The following is a 21,070-nucleotide window of genomic DNA, read 5'->3' as shown; positions in this document are numbered from 1 at the left end:
TAAGCAGAAAATAGTATTGATTTGTATACTCTCCAACGTGAAAAGGAGTTTATATTAACATTGTCATTCAGTTTGTAACATCCCTAAATATTCGTCGTAGAACCCATAAGGTATATATATTCATGATCAGCATAAACGTCCAAGTCGATTTAACGATGTCCACCTGTCTGTCTGTTGAAATCACGATGCAGCTCATTATTTGACGTAGTACTCCAAAATATTATTTTAATCTAAACACTAATTTACTTTCATTATTCTGTTGGAAATATTTCTCTGTTCACGATACTTATAGCTTACTTTTCAGAGCGTAAAATCAATGTAGTCATAACATTTTGAGACTGTCTTTTTGATCTGAACGTGGAAAAATGTGGCTAAGTCATGTAAGTACCGAAAATCGGTTGGTAGCCATATATGTAACCCGTGAACCTGGACACAATGTTTAGACACCAATTGTAGGACCCAGTATGAATTAATAACCCGATTTTTAAACAAATGTGATAAAATAAATGTTCGAATATCGGGATGTACCACTATATAGGCGCTATAGGAAAACTTGGACCTACATGTATAATATTCTGCCACCGGAGCTAGAATCCATTACGAAAATCAAAATCCGTTAGAAAATGTGGCTTAAATCGGCAATATACCGAATATATGGAAGTACCGTTAGATTGGTGCAATGGAAAGCAGACCTATATGGACAATATTTTTCCATCAGAGACAGAACCCCTTGCAAACTCTAAATACAAAGTTCTTGGAACAATGCCGTGAAAAATATTTTCTAAAATTACCATACCACACAATACAAACTATTAGGCCAAATTTAAAAGCTCTCTTCTGTACCTACCCCTATCTCCATGTGAGAATTGGACCATAAATGCGACATGTAACGTGATTACAATTACGACTCATCTCGGCGAGATGAGAAGATCTATTTATTACATCCTATATCCAGGACCAATATTTCGAGGCGTTACAAACATTTGGGCCGATCAAACTTATAATGCCCCAAACACATTTTGTTGTAGGGCATAAAAAATGCAAAATAGTTTCTTTAATTTTAAAATTATAGTTCCATTTCATAGTATTATTATTTATTTTGGATATCGTTGTTATTTTATTTTTTGAAAAAATGGGCAGGACTAATCCCGTAGAGAAAAATGGAATTGCTTACAACGCGGTAAGGTTTGGGTAAAAGTCAAAAATCCTCAACAGTTCTCCCGCTTTTTATGTGGGTTTATTCTCCCCATTTTTTTAAGTAACTCCTTTCTTTAACCCTTTTTTTATACCCAAATGATGATCATAAGACCAATAAACTAAATTCTAAATATTCTTTTGACATTTTTTCTACACAGAACAATCGCACTCATAAACATTTACATCTCTCACAACAGTTACAATAAAACGTGAACTTATGCTGTCAATTTTCTAACATAGAGAGTAGGACCCTAGACCTTATAAATCAGTAATAAACATTTAATGCAAGGTTGTAATTCAAAATTTGACGTTGCGACAAAAATTCTTGGCAAATAATTTTCAGTTCTCTTTCCAACTATTACCGAATATGTAACTTATTTCGTCGACTATATGCTTTTTGAAATTTCAAAATTGCCATGCATAATTATTGCTAAATTTCAACATTTCTGCAATGGGGAAATACCAATTATTTTTGCTTATTACTCAACGTGTAATCATATTAGATAGAGTTTTGTGTACTTTGCAATAGCAATTAGAATTGTATTGATTCCAAGAGCTGCAAAAAAAAAGAAGGCAAAACACAAAACGAACATACCGAAATCTATGCCCGAGCACAAGTTGGTGGAAACAACAATTCAAGTAGTTTGTAACTACATTAAAACATTCCTTGAGGGGAACAAACATAGCAACAAGAAAGGCAACAAAGATTTATGTCCAATGATTTTTTCAAAGTTCGTTTTCCTGTTCGGTATTTGTTTGTTCCTCTGCATATTGTTGATGTTTTTGGGTTTTGTCTTCATTTCCATTTCATGGCGTTGAAAACATGGACCATGAATCATAATTTACAAATGCAAATTGAGGACGGTGCTGTGGTACAGTGGTTAGGTTTAGTTCGATCGAAAGAATGAGAACTCTGCGTATGAGTGATATGAAATATGTGAAATCACTCATACGTTTGAGAATTGGAGTACTTAACTGTGAACTAGATTGACACAAATCTAGTTAGGTTGGATTAGTTCAATGATATTTATCCATTTATCGAAGATAATTTTTCCATTGGCATGATCTGTTGAAATGTTGAATGATTTATTTATTTATTCTTTCAACTCAAATTGTTAATTATACCCTACAACACTATGTGTTGGGGGTATTATAAGTTTGATTGGGCCAAAAATTATGTAACACCACGAAATATTGGTTTCCCACATAGGAAAGTATATATGGATCTTCCTAGCTCGCCAAGCTAAGTCGATCTAGCTATGTATGTCCATCCGTCCGTCTGTCCGTCTGTCCATATTAATTTATAATCACTCTACAGGTCGCAATTATGGTCCAAACTTCATGAAATTTAGAATGGAAGTGGGGCTAGGGTCAGAATAGAACCCTATTTCTTTTGGAGATGACCGCATGATATTTAGGGGTTGAAATGGACCAAAAACTGAAAAAAATCCTGATTTTGCAGTTGCTCTACAGGTCGCAATTATAGGCCAATCAAAGCGGAAGTTAGCGTGGGGCTAGAGCTTAGAGCTGGGCATTTTGTAGCATTTTGTGACATTTTTTTCACAATGTATATATCCAAAGGAAGAGGATGTTAGTTAGAATGCTTATGTCTCCAGAATGGCTGGACCGATTTTGTCAATTCAGAATGCCCTCTTGGCATAAAAGAAATAAATCTAAAAAAATCGCGTAAAAATATGCCAATAATGGTGTTAATATAGATTTTGTAGCATTTTGTGACATTTTTTTCATATTTCATATTTTTCATTTTTTTTATCGCATGCGATTTTTATACCCTACAACACTATGTGTTGGGGGTATTATAAGTTTGATTGGGCCAAACATTATGTAACACCACGAAATATTGATTTCCCACATAGGAAAGTATATATGGATCTTCCTATCTCGCCGAGCTGAGTCGATCTAGCTATGTATGTCCGTCTGTCCGTCTGTCCGTCTGTCCATGTTAATTTGTAATCACTCTACAGGTCGCAATTATGGTCCGATCTTCACGAAATTTAAAATGGAGGTGGGGCTAGGGTCAGAATAGAACCCTATTTCTTTTGGTGATGATCGCATAATATTTAGGGGTTGAAATGGACCAAAAACTGAAAAAATTCCTGATTTTGCTCTTGCTCTACAGGTCGCAATTATAGACCAATCGACACGGAATTTCGCATGTAGCTAGAGTTTAGGGCTGGCAAGAAGCCTACCCATTTGGGTGGTCATCGGATAATATTTAGCGGGTAAAATAGACCATATCTTTTTTGTTGAAAAAATTCAAAATTTTTCATTAAACCGCGAATGTTTTAAATTCCAGCGAAATCACAAAGCCATGACAAGGTTACTTCTGATCTTTACATTGATGTTAACATCCAACAAAACGGATATATAGCAAAATATGTGCGATATATATGTTTATCAAAGAAGATATGCTTGAAAAATCTCTTATATGTCGAGAACGGCTGAATTGATTTCGACAGTTCTCATTAATTCAGAATGTCCTCTTGGCAGGAAACATAAAACGTCTAAAAAAATCGCATAAAAATATCTCTCTAAAGATGAAAATATTGATTTTGTAAAATTTTCTCATATTTTTTCAATTTTGTCATATTTTTGGCATATTTTCATTTTGAATTAAACATTTGATAATATTTCTACAGCTTACAAAACTAAGTAGTTAGGATATCAGGATATCATATACAGATTGCATTTATGGCCCGATCCTTACGAAATTTTGCATGGAGATAAGATGAGGGTCAGAATAAAAGCCTATTCTTTTTGGAGATGTTCGCCATATATTTAGGGGTTGAAATGGACCAAAAAACTGCAAAATTGTCAGCAGGTCGTAATTATGGGGGTTACCGGACATCGCAAAAGCCAAGCAGTTTTGGATGGCCATCCAAAAATATTCAATGTGTGAAGGAGTTTGCCAATTTTTATAGACAAAATACGAAAATGTCCATTCCAGTGACTGTATCGTTTATTATAGTGTTGTAGGGTATTCAACGGTCGGCCCCGCTCGACTGTAGCCTTTGCTTACTTGTTTATTCTTCTTTTGTAATGGCAAATAAAATTAATTCCCATCTTATGGTAATGGGTGTAAAATAGTAATTATATTTGACTATTCTGAAATCATTCTGCCCTCAATCATGAGGTGGATAAAACTATTTTTACTTATTTAAATCACGTGAATTTTTTTTTTTTTAAGTTTGACATGCTATGTTGTTCTGCTATATTTTTGATTTGGCCTCTATTTGTAATCTTGGATTATAAATATGGGTACAGGTATTTTAAAACACTTTTAATTGACCAGTACGTGAACACTTATCTGTGAATAATTATGCTTTGACAAATATGCATAATAGACAAAAACTACGGGCCGGCAACGCGGACCGGACCTGCTAGTTATATATAGATTGTAAAAATAATTCTTTATTTTGTTCGCAAAAAAAAATTAATTAAATATGATAAAATCTACGGAAAAAAAAAAGATTTTTGACAGCAAATGTTTAAAGGTCCTTACGAAGTTTGCAAATAGAAATTTTTCTCATTTTTTTCCCGATTTTAAATGTTTGCAATGAGATAGTTTCTCCTTTTCGCGATTGTTAGCGATTTAAGTATAGTTATTATTCTTTAATTTTGGTGTGACCGCATTAAATAATTTCGACATTATCTATTCAGTTTCGCCAATACATATCTCGGCACTTCACTCTAATGTAATCCGCCTGCAATTTCCGTTCCAAAAAATCAGTAAAGATAATCAATCTGTAATAAAGATATTTAAAAACCTTCACTAGACGAAAAATATGGATTTTTTGTCCACTTCTCAAATGTTATTATTCCAATATTACCCAATAAATAAATAAAATCTATAAATAACAGCATTATTCGTTGTCCCTTTATACTACCCAAAAAAGACTTCACATCATATTAGAATTCAAAAAAATAAATAAATAAATAAAATAAAATAAAATAAATAAATAAATAAATAAGAATAAAAACACTACCAATGTACATTTGAATATAGTAATAGACAAAATGGAAAAAATCATGCAAAATAAAACATAACAATTGTATATTCGAAAAGCCAAAACGAAAAAATTTCATATTTTTGCACGATTTTTTTGGATTGTAGCCTTTTCTATCAAGAGACAATTCCGATTTTTTTTCTTGAATTGTTAAAATCAGATCAATATTTTATTTATATTTAGATTTTATGACTTTCAAAACTGATTCATTTTAGAGCACTAACTTTAATTTCATATGTCATATGTCTTATTACCTGCAAACGCTGAATGTTACCTCAAAACCAATGTTGAACACTTCCATTAAAATTGTTAACTACGGTTACGTTTGAATGTGGCAAGGAGAAATGTGTAATGAATATTTGTCTATAAGTCTTAACAACTACACTGAAAAATATAAGATGGATAGAGTACAAGAAAAAAATGGACGGTTGAAAAGTGTGTAATACAAATGAAGTAAAGTTCCTAAATATGTATTTCTCTATTAACATAAGGAGTAACAGAGGTCAAGAGCCTTGCATATCTACTGTAGAAATAAGACTTAAAATATCCTTCATTAGAAATGCTTTATCTAAGATGTACTAAAAAATTACTCGGTAGGAACAAACCCTTCTAAAGGTCTTCTTTTTAAAACAGACCTCTAAAACTCCGCAAAATCTGTTTTATAGTAAGGAGTCCTTGGAAAAAGATTTTAAATATCTTCCATGGAAGTAAGCCTCTCTAATGATCTTTAAAAGAAATAAGGTCATGTCGTTACTAGAGAGCATATTTTTTGGTACATAACCTTAAATCACATTCACCTGAAAAAAAACCTTCAAAACGTTTTCTGTATAAAGAAGATCTTAAAAATGCATTTTTTTCAGAGAGAACACGTTCGAAGGAACTTTCTTCAAAAAGTCTTCAAAAGACCTTTTAAATCCTCTCCTAAATAGAAAATCCTCGAAAGGTCTGTTCAAATTAAATGCCCACAAAAGGCAATTTATTCATATAAGATCTCCCAAAGCATATTCAATTTTTTTTTCTAAAAATTAAAATTTGTACGATGCATATGAAAATATACACCATCGTCAGAAAAAAACTCAAACTGTTCCAAATCAACCCGATTTTTTCAGTGCAAACCAGTCCCTTTTGTATTTTAAGAAAACAATACTTTCGACAATTCACTTTGCCTACAAAAACTATCTATTCACACTGAATAGAAGAATGCTGGAGCAACTTTTCACATTTCTGGTTTTTATGCTATTCTCGTCACAATTCTTTCATTCGGACAAAGTTCCTTCACTCACTCGAAGTGCATGTGTATTGTTTCCGATTGTCGTTGGGCAGAACGTCCCTTGGTGTGTGCCTTCGACATATCATTGCTCAGAATGATGTTTGATTCATGATTTGAGTGGGGAGCTTTAATGCTTTAGTTCAACGGTTGTACGATATGGACAGTAGAAAAAAATAGTCGGACTGACTGCTGGGCTGCTGAGCGGCCTATGTTGTGTTTGTCACATCTGCAACAACGTTCTTGTAATTTGTACATATATTTGTTAAAGTTCATACCCATTTCGGTTGTTGTTTGCTCTTGTGTCGAGTTCTGTTTGTATTTTGGTGAATAGTACTTGTATTTGTTTGTGGAATCACCGCATGTGACGGCATTAATGGTCAGTAAGGGGGTGGTAAAGTGAAACAAATTCTATGGCGACATTTAAACGTGTATTACATAGGCGGGCTTATAGAGTATGAAAAAACATATTATAAAGTACCGATAGGAAAATATGACATCCAAAATTATGTTTTGAAAATTGAAAAGTTTGATTAAATATACCAATCCCGGCAGTTTTATATGCATAATTTATATTAAATGTTAACTCTTTTCAAATACTTTGACATCTAAACAATTCATGTAAGTTTGACAAAAATATAAGGTTGAGTAATATTGGACAAAATTAAAGCCCCCCAGATTTTTGACAATGCTTGCCCCCTGTGCAAAAGAAATCGGAATATGTTTTCCATTTGGACACTTGATTTAAATTTTGTGAAGCTATAATGATGTTCGAAGTTAAAAAAGAAGTAAAAATTAGATTCATTTTTTCAGCCTTTCTGGTACTTTCCCTATAAACATTACGTAATAAATATTTGTTAAATAATATAAATCATATACCGAGAACACAGATTCCACAACTCGATCATAGCTTTGCGTACTTCATCATTTGCATCAACAAATCTTGAATTCTTTGATAAGATTCCATAACATAGCATCCTACTTTTTAGTTTATGGGTCCATTCACGGGAATAAGGGATTTTTTTAAAAGAACATCCGGGCCATTAATTTCAATGTGATAATGATGTGTTTATTTACAAATGATTAGTTAAGAAACATATAAATCATAGATAAATCCAGACTTTGTCGTGTTCTGCTTTAAACTGCAAATACCAATGAAATCGGTTGAAAAATGCAGTTAAGGTTCTCAAAACGTGAATCGTTACATGGGCGCTATAAGGAAATGGAAACCTGTATAGACATGTTCTTGCCACAAGAATTGTTATGTATTGCTAATTTTTAATACCAATTTTTAAACAATTCCTAAAAAACTACGAAGTATGAAATATTACCAAAAACAAATTTTTATGAAAACCGACAGGAGATTAGTTCTAAATCGTCAAAATACCTAATAATAGTCCAGATATTGTGATTTAAGTCATATTTCTGGACGTACAGATTAGAGTTGTACCAATCTAATCCAATCGAACATACTAGTTCCTTATTTAATTTCCTAGATTCGGTCGTTTGTATGAAAACGCTGCGTATGAGTGATATGAATTATATAAAATCAACCACACTTTTAGAAAGTGGTGAATTTCGAACTCAGACAGGCGGACAGAGAGAAGTACATTGTGGAACCGATTTAGAATTTTATTCGTATGACCAATATTTCGAGGAGCTATGAACGGAATGGAAATTTTAATATACTCTAGCGTAGGCGTAGGGTATAAAAACTCAAGTTTTCATGAGTTTTGCCTTGTTAAGGCGAAGATCATATGTTTTATGATTTATGTGTTTGTTTTTCTCTTTCGAGACGAGCTTAATGATCTGAAATTTGCAGTTTTCATATCACCTGCTGGTCTTAAGGCTTCCAAAAGCAGAAATCGCTTGTTTGCTCTAAAAATAATAACTGTTTATATTCGTAAAATAATCGTATGAGTGGCGAAAATATACTTTATATTTCAATCTATGACTTTGAAATATGCAACACTCAAACTCAATGTACAAGGTGAGATGAAAAAACTGCAACCATATTCAGACTGCTGTCATTTCTAAACCACTCATCCGAATGCTGTTAAAATTATTCCAGTGACAGCTCATTATATTTTTTACAAGCTTACAAAAGCATTTGAGAGTACAAAAGCATATGAGAATTCTCCCGATAAAAGTTATTCGTGATGGAATTAAAGCGTGATAGTGTTATTTCTTTATATTTGGCTGGACAAACCACAAGTGGCTATCGTTAGAGCACTCCAGCATTTAAAGGTGAATAAATCTTTTGTGTCTCGTACCATCGCTCGTTACTGTGATACTGGTAGCGTAGCACTACGTCAAGTTGGTGGACGGAAGAAAACAGAAACATCAGCAGAAATGGTTCGAAAAGTAAAGGACCTACTTGATTGATAGAGCTGAACATATCGCAATATTCCATTCGGCAAATAGTGAAAAATGAGCTCGGCGTAAAGCCATTGAAATTCCAAAAAGTGCAAGAACTCATAAAAGCTAAAAAGTTGCTTCGCTTGGCCGAAAATGGTGACCTGCCGAATTTGGATTTCTCCGATGAAAAAACATTCGTTGTCCAGCAGATTGTAAACAAACAAAATGATCGTGTTTACTTGCCAAAGAGGTCATTGGAAAATGGGCACCTTCGGTTGGCCACCAGAACTCAAGCGCCGATGGTCGCTCGTATTAATCGACCTTGGTATCAGAATAAATGCTGAATATTATCGCGACAATATTCTGGAGGGTGTATTAAAGCCTTGGACACGCAAACATTTTGGCCACAGATCTTGGACATTCCAACAGGACTCAGAACCATCGCACTCAGCACGCGCCACCCGAGAATTGTTATAAAATGAGGTTCCTCGCTTCATTTCCCAAAGTGTCGATCACCTCAAGCAAGTTCCAAAATACCGCAGAGCAACATTCGGGCAGCGTGTGACGGCTTCATTGCCCGTTTGAAGGCCATAATTCGTGCCAAAGGTGACCAATTTGAATAAATCTAAACTTATTCTAAAATTTGATGCTTTTTCCCACATTTTTTGATTTCTTTCAATAAAATTAAAAACAAATGTAAAAATTGTAGCGTTTCACTTTGTTGCAGTTTTTTTATCACACACTGTATATGATGTTCGAAGTTTGGATGGACAGACTTCATAACCTTATATGAAATTGTATACGTATATCTGCTATTGAGCTACAAAATTCAACCTTAAACATATCCTAATACGTCTACTAAGATCTCATGTCAATATGACATTAATGGTTTCAGTCTTTATGATACTTCCCCATAAACATTACAATATTTTTTTAAATAATATAAATTCCGAGAATACGGTACACAACTTAATCAATGCTTTGGCTACCTGATTACTTGTATCAAATATTTTTTCATAATATTTAAAAAAAATGGGTTTTTGATATGTTTCCATAACATAAAATCCTACTTTTTTATACAAGGCCAATTGCCGGGAATAGTGAATTTTTTAAAAACATCTGGACCATAAAAGTTAGTTTTCTAGCCGGTTACTATTGGTTTTAAGGGTTCACATGTGGAGAAGTTGAACTAGTTTTAAAAAAAAAAATAAAAATAGTTTTACTAATATCCTCTTCGGTAAAGTTCAAAATGAAAGATTTGAAGAATTTTTGGTGTAAAATTTAAATAATATATAATATATATAATACCTTGAAAGTATAAAAACGTGAAGTTCGGTCGGGACGAACTGCCAATACCCTCTACCACGAGATAAATTGAACATTTATAAATAATGGAAACGTCAGAGAACACTGACGCTTTCTTGTAGAGTCTGGATGAATTTCAGCAACTGACCCGTAGTTATGATAGCTTAGAAATCGTTAGTTATTTCTGTCAATCATGAAATGAAATAAAACAAGGACAAGTGTTGCAATTCAATGTGCTAATGATGAGTTTATTTATAAAATGGTTAGTTAGGGAAAATATAAGCCTTAGATATGTGCGGATTTTGAGGTATTCTACTTTAAGCTGCAAATACCAATTAGATCGATTGGAAAATGCAGTTAAGGCTCTCAAAACATAGTGAATACTTTTATGGACGCTATAACAAAATGGGAACCTGTATAGTTATTTTTCTGTCACCGACTGACATGCTTAAATCGATTGCTAGGTTTTAATACCAATAGGTTTTAATACCAATTTTGAAGTTTTAAACACCAGACCTTGGGTTAATAAAAATATTAGGATGTGTGAAATTTGAAGACAATCGGACTCTTAGATCACATTTTGTAGGAGTTGTAAATATTCAAAATTTTGACCCCTTGTGGTAGGGGGGTACTTGATGGAGTTAACCGATATTGTCCGTTTTCTCACCTGACCTAGAACTAATGGACCTAGAACTAATGTAAATATTAGTATTTGCAAAGTTGGAGCAAAATCGGATTATCGCTTCTCTTTCTGCGCAGAAAATATATTTTTTGAAAATTACGACATTTTGTGGGGGACGTACAAGAAGGAGTGGACCAATATTGCCCATCTCCAAACTCGATCTAAGTTTGATAAAAATATTACGATGTACCAAGTTTGGACAAAATCGGATAATCCATTCGAGAGTTATCATGCGCACCAGCCAGACATAGGTAGCTCGACTCCAAATGTCCTGAAGCAGATTTGGTCCAATAAGACCTAGGGTCTAAAACCGTTGTTTCGACTAGGCACGTTTTGACCGTATTAAATGGTATATACTCTCTGTAGCCATATGGCTGAGGGTCAAAAAATATATATCGAAACCGAGTTGCACAAATGGAACCGTACGTCCCGAAATTCACTTCATTCGTGCTGATATTAGCCATTACACAATGAGCCTGAAATTGGATTAAGGATATATATGGAAGATATATCCGAAGCTTTGCCGTTCTCGATAAAATTTGGCAAAGGTATTTCGAGCTTTATAAAATATCTAGTATAAATTGGATTGCTGTCAAATGCATATTACGGATGTGAGGGGCTTAAACATCTTATAATTATTTTAATGGTAACAAGTTTTTCACACTTGCAGTACTCATCTCCCGTCGTAACTCTTTACACTGTCATACCAAATTTCATCTTCCCGCTTCGTACATTTACACAAAACCAATGGTTATAATTTTTTTACTAGTTTGTAATGTCCGAACTCAGGAAACAAACTTCTTTCTTAAATCGGACATAAAATGTCATTCTCTTTTGAAATTAAAAATCTCCAACCCTCTTCATAACTAACCATTTTTTACTTTTCCAAAAATATATTAAAATCTTTAATTAAATTAAATTAAATAATACCCCCAACACATAGTGTTGTAGGGTATAAAAATGAAATCTGTTATTAATTTCACACTTTGAAAAATCTCAACATTCGAACTCAATTTATTCCACTGATACCAATTAGTATCTAATTCCAAAATAAATCCCTCGGATTCCGTAAAAATGAATTTTTGATTTTAATTAACTTTTCATATCTTCATGCAATTCTCACGTAATTTTTTGTTCCCCTTACATATGGTTTTCTCACTTTGGTTGTCAATGAAATATACTCGTTATCATATTTAGTACATTTAAGAATTTCTCGTACCCAATTAATTGGACACAACAACAGTCACTACGGATAATTCCAAGTTTTAAATTTCTACGTTATAGCTCTTACCAATCGCTGTTATTCCTATAAAAGGAATTAAATATCGTGGCATAGCTTTTTTGGATCTGATGATTAATATTTCATACTTATGTATGCTTTTAGTACATATTTCCTAAAATCCTTGTTATACCCTACAACACTATGTGTTGGGGGTATTATAAGTTTGATTGGGCCAAAAATTATTTCCCACATAGGAAAATATTTATGGATCTTCGTATCTCGCCGAGCTGAGTCGATATAGCTATGTATCTCCGTCCGTCTATGTTAAATTGTAATCACTCTACAGGGCGTAATTATGACCCGATCTTCATGAAATTTAGAATGGGAGTGGGACTAGAGTCAGAATAGAAGCCTATTGCTTTTGGAGATGATTACAATCAATTAGCATAGGGCTAGAGCTTAGGGCTGGGCAGAAGCCATCCAATATGGTCATCGGGAAAAATAGGCCACAACATTTGTGTTAAATAAAAGTCAAATTTTCCATTAAACGGCGAATATTTAAAATCTCGGCGAAATCACAAATAGACGAACAGGTCAATTCTGACCGTTACGTAGATGCTGATAGTAAATATATCGGTTTTATATAGCGAAATATATACAATGTGTATATACAATGGAAGGGGATGTTAGTTAGAATGCTTATATCTCAATAATGGCTGGACCGATTTTGACCTTTTCAGAACCGATTTTGTCAATTCAGAATGCCCTCTTGACATAGAAGTATAAAATCTAAAAAAAGAAAAAGATGCCAATAATGATGTTAATATAGATTTTGTAGTATTTTGTGACATTTTTTTTATTTTTCATATTTTTATGGCATGCAATTTTTTTATTTTGACTTGTAACATTGAAGTGTATATTTTCTAATATTTTTTATTACCTTACAACATGGGTTGGGGTTATTATATGAAAGTTACAACTGTCGACCGATCCTCACGAAAATTTTCACGAGGGTAAGGTTAGGCTCAGAAGGGCTAGGCATATTGTTTACTAAGATGTCCGCAATATATTTAGGGGTTGAAATGGACCAACAACTAAAAATGTTCCTGACTTTGCAGCTGTTATAAGGGTCATATATAGAAACCAAAGGACACGAAATCTCACACGAAGTTAGAGTTTAGAATAGCGGGTAGAATGGGTCACTACTTTTTGTGTGAAAAAAATATCAACATAACTTACAGGCAATATCCGAAACACACAAAAGGCGAACTTTTGGCTTTTTTATGCTAATTTCGTTGACGAATATAGCCAAATATCGTAGACAAGCAAATCATATAGATGAGTCTTAATTTGGAGATTCAGAGGGGTTTTAACTGTAAAATTGGGCAGATGTTTCTATTATATTAAAATAACATACAAAACATGAGTTTGAGTTTTCCTCTAACGTTTGCAAAAATCTGAATTCTAGCTATTTCAGATACCTCATAACTCATGGTGCAAAATGTTCTACCATATTGTATTTTTCTCATTTCTTATTTTCCAAAAATCCAAAATTTTAACATTCTAGCTTAAGTTCTAATATAGACGATATGTAGAGAATATAAATTCATATATAAACAATTATGTACGACAAATGGCTAACAAATTTCATTTTGTAATGCAAGAATGATGTGTTTATTTGCTGAAATGTGGGTTGTGTTTTGTTTTTCCAATGAAAATTCTCTCAAGTGAAAAATTGATTCCGCCTTCACATTTTCAAGAGATGTCTACAGCGTCTGATTGTTTGTGACATTGGAGACATATGCTTCGTAACAAAATGAATATTTTATGAGCTCTTGCTATTCGAATGAAACGAAAAAAACAAAAACTTCTCACATATTTGTTTTTTTTTTTTGCAGACATTTTAAGGTTTTCAAATAAAGTTCCTCTTCAAACATGGCTTACATGGCACCATGGCCCATGTGTTCGTGTCATTGTTGTCATCGACAAACAGAATCGTATTGTAATGTCTCACCATACCCTAATAATAAGGAAAATTATTGTGTGGGATGTAAGGCCAGACTAAACCAAGTGAGCAGCAGTCAACCACAACAACAGCATTATTGTCCAGTTGTGACCACACAATTTATTCCGCCATGCTATTGTAACAATCACCTTGGGCCAGTTGCATATATGCCTCCGTTGCCGCCACCATTACCACCACCTCAACCGCCGCCGGATATGCCCATGGATATTAGTAAAGAGCCTTGCAATTCGAGTAATGAGATTAAAACTGAAATAAAAGAAGAAGTTATACTTTTAGCATCAACAACACCTCCACCACCACCATCTACGCCACCACCATCAACATCCAGTGATGAAAATCATGCTCCTAAAATATTGGAAAATATTCAAATAACTTCACCCATTGCCGAACTTGATGCATCTTCTCATCCAGAAAACAATGAAGATTGTATTGACGTTTTGAAATCAGAAAACAAAGAAGATTTTTATGATACCCTGCAAGAAGCTGACAACACCTCCGTAGTATCAGCCGAAAGTGAAGAATGGGCCAGAGAAGTTAACTCGGAAATTCGTTTAATATCTTCGATTTCAAAATGTGTTCAAAAGGTAAGTGAAATAATTAATTATCATTAAAATAATCCATATTTTTTTTAACTTCTAATATGGATTATTTAAAGGTTACAAGCTTAATTTGGATACAAGAAAGATCCATAGTTAACTTAGCTGATATTCTCAGAATCAATTGTTGTACCTATCTTCCTCGATCATTAGTCTACAAATTGTTGTTAGAAATAATTGGCACTCCCAGCGAAATCCAAATATCAACTTTGAGGAAATTCCGTCGAAAATGTGGTTTAAATCAATCAAATGCCGAATATCGGTAGGTACCGTTATACAGAGACGTTAATAGAAATTCATTTGAATCCATTTGTGATGGGGTCCAATTATCAAAAAATTAACCATTCCATATAAAATGTATAAACAATTCAGAAAAGTAATCATTTCGGAGAAGACCAGGACCCAAGTACCCAAGTATCAAAAAATACTTTCCAATATAAAAACATAGTCGTTCGGGGCCGATCATGTGATACCCTACAACACTATAATGTGTTAGAAGCCCACTTATGTCCAAGTCCATTTTGGAAGATTTAGCTTTTGAAATTATGTCACGGAGCACTGCCCAGATATTATTCTTAGCATTTTGACCAGGGACATTTGCCCAATATTTCCGCACTCCGTCGTGTTGTTAGTTGTTGTGATCCATTTTACAGCTAAATATTGGTCATCCAAAATGCTAGAATTCTTCCCTGTCCTTAACTCTTTTCTCAGGCGTGTCGATTGGCTTCAATTGCATGATCAGGAAAATTTTGCGATCATCTCCAAAAGCAAGAGGCTCCTCTGTATTTCCAAATTTAGACTAATCTATATGATTTGCTTGTCTACCATATTTGGCTATATTCGTCAACGAACCCGCTGTACTAAACTCTAACCTTATGCGAGATTTCGTGTCCTTTGGTTTCCATTTGTGACTTTATAACGGCAGCAAAATCAGCAACATTTTTAGTTTTTGGTTCAATTCAACCCCCAAATATATTGCGGACATCTTTGGTAACAATATGCCTAGGCCTTCTGAGCCTAATCCTACCATTGTGAAAATTTTCCTGAGGATCTGACGATAATTGCAATCTATATATAATGACCCCAACCTGTGTTGTAAGGTGAAAAATATTACAAAATAAATGCTTCAAAACTATTACTCAAATTGAAAAGATCGCATGCGATAAAAAATATGAAAAAATAAAAAAATGTCACATAAACCACAAAATCGATATTTACATTATTATTGGCATATTTTGATGCAATTTTTTAAGATTTTATACTTTTATCCCAAGAGGGCATTCTGAATTGACAAAATTTGCCCGATGACCATCAAAATTGGAAAATACTTCTTCCCAGCACTAAGCTCTAGCCCTATGCTAATTTCCGCGTCGATTGGTCTATTATTGCGACCTGTAGAATAACTGCAAAATTAGGAATTCTTTAGTTTTTGGTCCATTTCAACCCCTAAATATTATGCGATCATATCCAAATGCAATAGGCTTCTATTCTGGCCCTAGACCCACATTCATTCTTAATTTCGTGAAGATCGGACCATAACTGTGACCTGTAGAGTGATTGCAAATTAACATAGACAGACGGACGGACATACATAGCTAGATCAACTCAGCTCGGCGATATAGGAAAATCCATATATTCTTTCCAATGTGTTGTAGGGTATAACTAGCTCGAAGGCTAAACTAAAAAATTCCTCGTATTTTTATCAGCAATATTGCCTAAGAAATTTCCAAAGGTGTTGAAGAGGGTGGAACGTGCCCCCTTTATTAGGTTAATTTTCGATGTAAACTTTCAAATCACCGATAAACGTGTCTTCTTTGTTCAGCTCTACTTTTATAATCCGCTATATTTTCGCCACAATTATTGGTCGACGGTATTATGAATACGAATAAATACTCATTTCATTTTAGGGCACACAACATTTTTAGTCGCATTTTTGACCGAATTTATTAATTTAATTGTTTTGATGCGTAAAACCGTCCTTTCAGTTTAAACAATAAAAATAACATTGTATAAAAAAAATTTCTTTGCATGTACCCATAATGATTGTGTTAACATTTTGGCAGTAATAGTAAAATTATGTTGGAAATAATTGAGCCCTAGTAGAAAAATAGTTTCTGTGAAATCTAATTCACTCACTTAAATTTATTTCCTTTGAGACCAGAGAATTCTTAAATAAGCACATTTGGAACTGCACATCCCTTACTATTACAACCACTTTATCATCTCACATAGAGGCAGAGAACACAATGGCCATTAGACTTCATAGCCTGTGTGTAACATACCAAATGATAAATAAAGGTGTTATTTCATGGTATATTTAACATTTAAATGTGCATTAAAATATCCTTTTGTTGCTATTATTCCACTCCGTGGAGCATTGATAAATAAAGCTACTTAACTTAATATGAGCATGCATAAAGGCTATTATGAAAGTTCTTTGGCAGGGATATAGATAGCAGGTTGGCATTGTTCGCTATAATTTTCTTAAAAGGTAAGTTGTGTATGGGTAATATATGTGTATTTAATTTTGAGAATGAAAATTATTCATATTGTCGGCGGTTGTATTATTGTGCGTTTTAAAGGTCATTTTGGACTCTTTTAGATGTTATTGCTTTAAAGATTTCATAGCATACTCTTTCATAGAGTCAATGCAAAAAAATAAAATATCGTATGTATGTGTATACATACATACAGATAAATCTAATATTCTAATTGTATTGCAAAATTATTGATTCAAAGGGTTTTTTTGAGATATGTTGTGGAAAAAAAATTCTACTTGGAGTTTATTTAGAACTTAACACACAGGCTATCTGCAAATGTATATTTTTAATGGGTAAAAATTGGTGCTTATTTTTTATTAAAACATGATAGAACATAGTTGCACCCTTCAACACATTAAGTCCCGATAACCAAAGCTCTACAACAAAGGACACACAGACGAAAATACAAAAAAAAAAAAAAAAAAAAAAATACACCACACATTCATACAACGGAAAATTTAAAATGGTTTACAAATTTTTTTACATTTAATTAGCAAATTTCCGCAAATTCGTATCCGAAAAAATAAATTTATTTAAGTACATTTATGAATGATTTTTTACCCCAAGTAGGAAGTATTTAATGAAAGACCTCTATATCGTAATTTTAGGTTATATATGTATATATGATAAACTAGCTGGCCCGGTCCGCGATAGTCTTTAATGCATAGTTTTTGAAGCACAATATATCACAGAGCTGACTATAAGTCACAATGTTTATAATGAGTACTGACTCCATAGTAATCTCTAAATAGAAATAAATATTCAAGTAAAAAATTATGATCATCTATCGTCGTTGTTAGATATTTTGAATAGCCTGATCTTATTTTTCAGCCATAGGCTTTAATTTGAGTGTTCAAAACCGTTTTATTTTCTAATATTTGTAATTTTTTCATGTTTCTGTCAAAACATATAAAACGTCATATAGACGTACATCCCAAATAATCGTTCCTAACCAATATTCCCTTGGGGGTTACAAATTCAATAGAATAGCCTAAATACAATTTTAAGCCAAATCAATTAATAAATGTGGTCAAGACTAAGATGGGTCCTATTACGAAGATTGAAAATTTAATGGGAAGAGGTATTCTACCCCCTCAGAAGCAAGATACCAAAAAAAGTATCCAACACCTCGAAAATAGCTTAAATCATATGGTGTTTATATCAAAGTTTATTATTGGCATATTTTCACTTGATTTTTTGCCAAGATACCGTTCCCCAATTGTATGAATCATAAAAATCAGTCGTAAATTATAAAAAAATTTACAAAAATAGAAAAACAAATTGAAAAAAATTGCTGATTTTTTACAGCAAATGTTTGAAGGTCATTACAAATTTTGTCACTATTATTTTGAAATTCGATTCCATTGAAAATTTTTTTCTCGATTTTTCTCCCGATTTTAGATTTTTTGCAAAAAGGTATTTTTTTGCGATTTTTTAGCGATTTAGAAAAAAGTTATCCGTTTAGTCTGTTGTGGCCGCGTTAAATTATTTCGACATCATCCACAGGGTGAGATGAAAAACTGCAACCAACTTCAGACTTCTGTCATTTCTAAGCTACTCGTCCGACAGCTGCTTAAATTATTCCAGTGACAGCTTATTATATTGTTTACAACCGAACAAAAGCATTTTGGTGAGAATTTTCCAGAAAAAAGTTATTAGTGATGGAATTTAAGCGTTATAGTGTGATTTCTTTATATTTGGCTGGAAAACCACAAGTGGCTATCGTTAGAGCACTCCAGCATTTAAATGTGAATAAATGTTTTGAGTCTCGTACCATCGCTCGTTGCTTTGTCTAGCAGTTTGTAAACAAACAAAATGATTGTGTTTACTTGACAAAGAGGTTAGCTGCAAATGTGCACCTTCGGTTGGCCACCAGAACTCAAGCGCCGGCCATGGTGATGGTGTTGGCCGCCATAAGAGCCGATGGTCACTCTGCGCTCGTATTTGTCGACCGTGGCATTAGAATAAAGGCCGATTATCATCATGAAATTATTCTGGAGGGTGTATTAAAGCCTTGGGTACACAAACATTTTGGCCGCAGACCTTGGACATTCCAACAGCGCACATTGGTCACCGAAATCTGCGGATAGCAATATGGATATGGAGTATTTTGAAAAGCAAGGTTGGCACTAAAAATACCAAAGTGTCGATCACCTCAAGCAATGGGCGAAAATACCGCAGAGCAACATTCGGGCAGCGTGTTACGGCTTCATTGACTGTTTGAAGGCCATAATTCGTGCCAAAGTTGACCAATTCCAACAAATATAAACTTATTCTAAAATTTTATGCTATTTCCGACATTTTTTGCTTTCATTCAATAAAATAAAAAAAAATGTAAAAATTATGGCGTTTGAATTTGTTGCGATTTTTTTATTTCTTTTTCCATTTAAGGTTCATTGTGCACCAAAATAGTTATAAGCAGTGGTTGTTATTATATCAAAGTGAGCGGATTTTTGCACACCCATGCGAATTGATCCTAGAAGCATATGCGATCCAGATATAGCTCCCATATATATGCTTTCTCCGATTTTGTGTTTAAATCCCTGACAATACGCACTCCAAAACAATGATATTTGGTGCCAGATATCTTATACAGCTCAGAAATACCTCTGCAAGATCTCTTCTTTGAAGATCGGATCAGATTTGGATATAGCTCCCATACATATCTTTATTGGATTTCATATTTATTGTGCAACAATTTTTTAATATCACTCGAAAGGAGTGAATTTTGTTTCGGAAGATCGAATTCAGTCTAGAAGAAAGTACTCCATATTTAGGGAAAATCATTTAAGATATGGAATATGTCAAATGGATGTAGCTGTTACTTTCGACGTTATTTGTTTTTGTCTGGCTCCCTAATGTTATTGTTGAAATTAATGTACATATAAATATAGTCAGATTTATGTATTTTGGATTTAAAAATTCCTAAATTGAAGAAAATTATACCAAGAACTTTTTAAATACATTGAATCTATATGTACTCACAGTTACATTATAAATATGAACCAAGATGACTCAACACGAATCAATCACGATACAATGGCTTTCTAATATTTAAAATTAATGGAAGGTCTGGCATAAGTGCTATAGACATCTTGACGTTTCAATGAAAGTATTTCATTTAGATTCTTTGTTTAATAAAAATCCATATCTATCTTAAGGGCGTACCTTTTGCAGAAAAAAAAACATTATTTGACGTTTCGCTTTCATGGTTGCTGTAGAAAATAATTCACCAAAACGAAACATCAGCGATATTGTCATCAACACAAACATTGCCGAAAGCAAATTTATGAATTTATTTGTAATCCAGTGTTCGCATTTATACACACATACGCTCGTACAAACAATAAAGTATTCAGACGTAGATACTGCTTTTAGACGAATATCCATCCTCATCCTTCCCCTTGAACCAAACCAAAGAAGATGGTTGCAAAAATTTCACAAAATATATGTTTTTTCTGCCTTCTTTGATGTATTTTTTAGACAGTTTTCTTTGCTTTTCGTAAACGAGAAAACTTGTTACCTTCTGTTTTACATCTTCGGGGTTTTCGTTGTCTTTTTTTTTTGTGAAATACATGTCCTGGGTTTTTTCTGTTGTCCAAACGTTGATACCAGATTCACTGATTTGTTGTTGCAACCATTTTTTTCGTTTTTGTTTTGAGTTTGTCCTTAATCAGAATAAACTTATCAGATATGTAAGGTATACCCGTCAAATAAACGAACCAAATGGACAGCTGAAGTGTACAACTCAAGTTGATGTTGCAAAAAAAGAGGAAAACATGGAAGTTAGAAAAAAACAAGCGGTAGCAAGCAACAAGCTATTACCACTGAAACAGTTAGGGTTAGCCT

The sequence above is a fragment of the Musca domestica genome, unplaced genomic scaffold (assembly GCF_030504385.1).
Source record: "Musca domestica strain aabys unplaced genomic scaffold, Musca_domestica.polishedcontigs.V.1.1 4, whole genome shotgun sequence".
Classification (NCBI taxonomy): domain Eukaryota; kingdom Metazoa; phylum Arthropoda; class Insecta; order Diptera; family Muscidae; genus Musca; species Musca domestica.
This window is presented reverse-complemented; position numbering follows the sequence as displayed.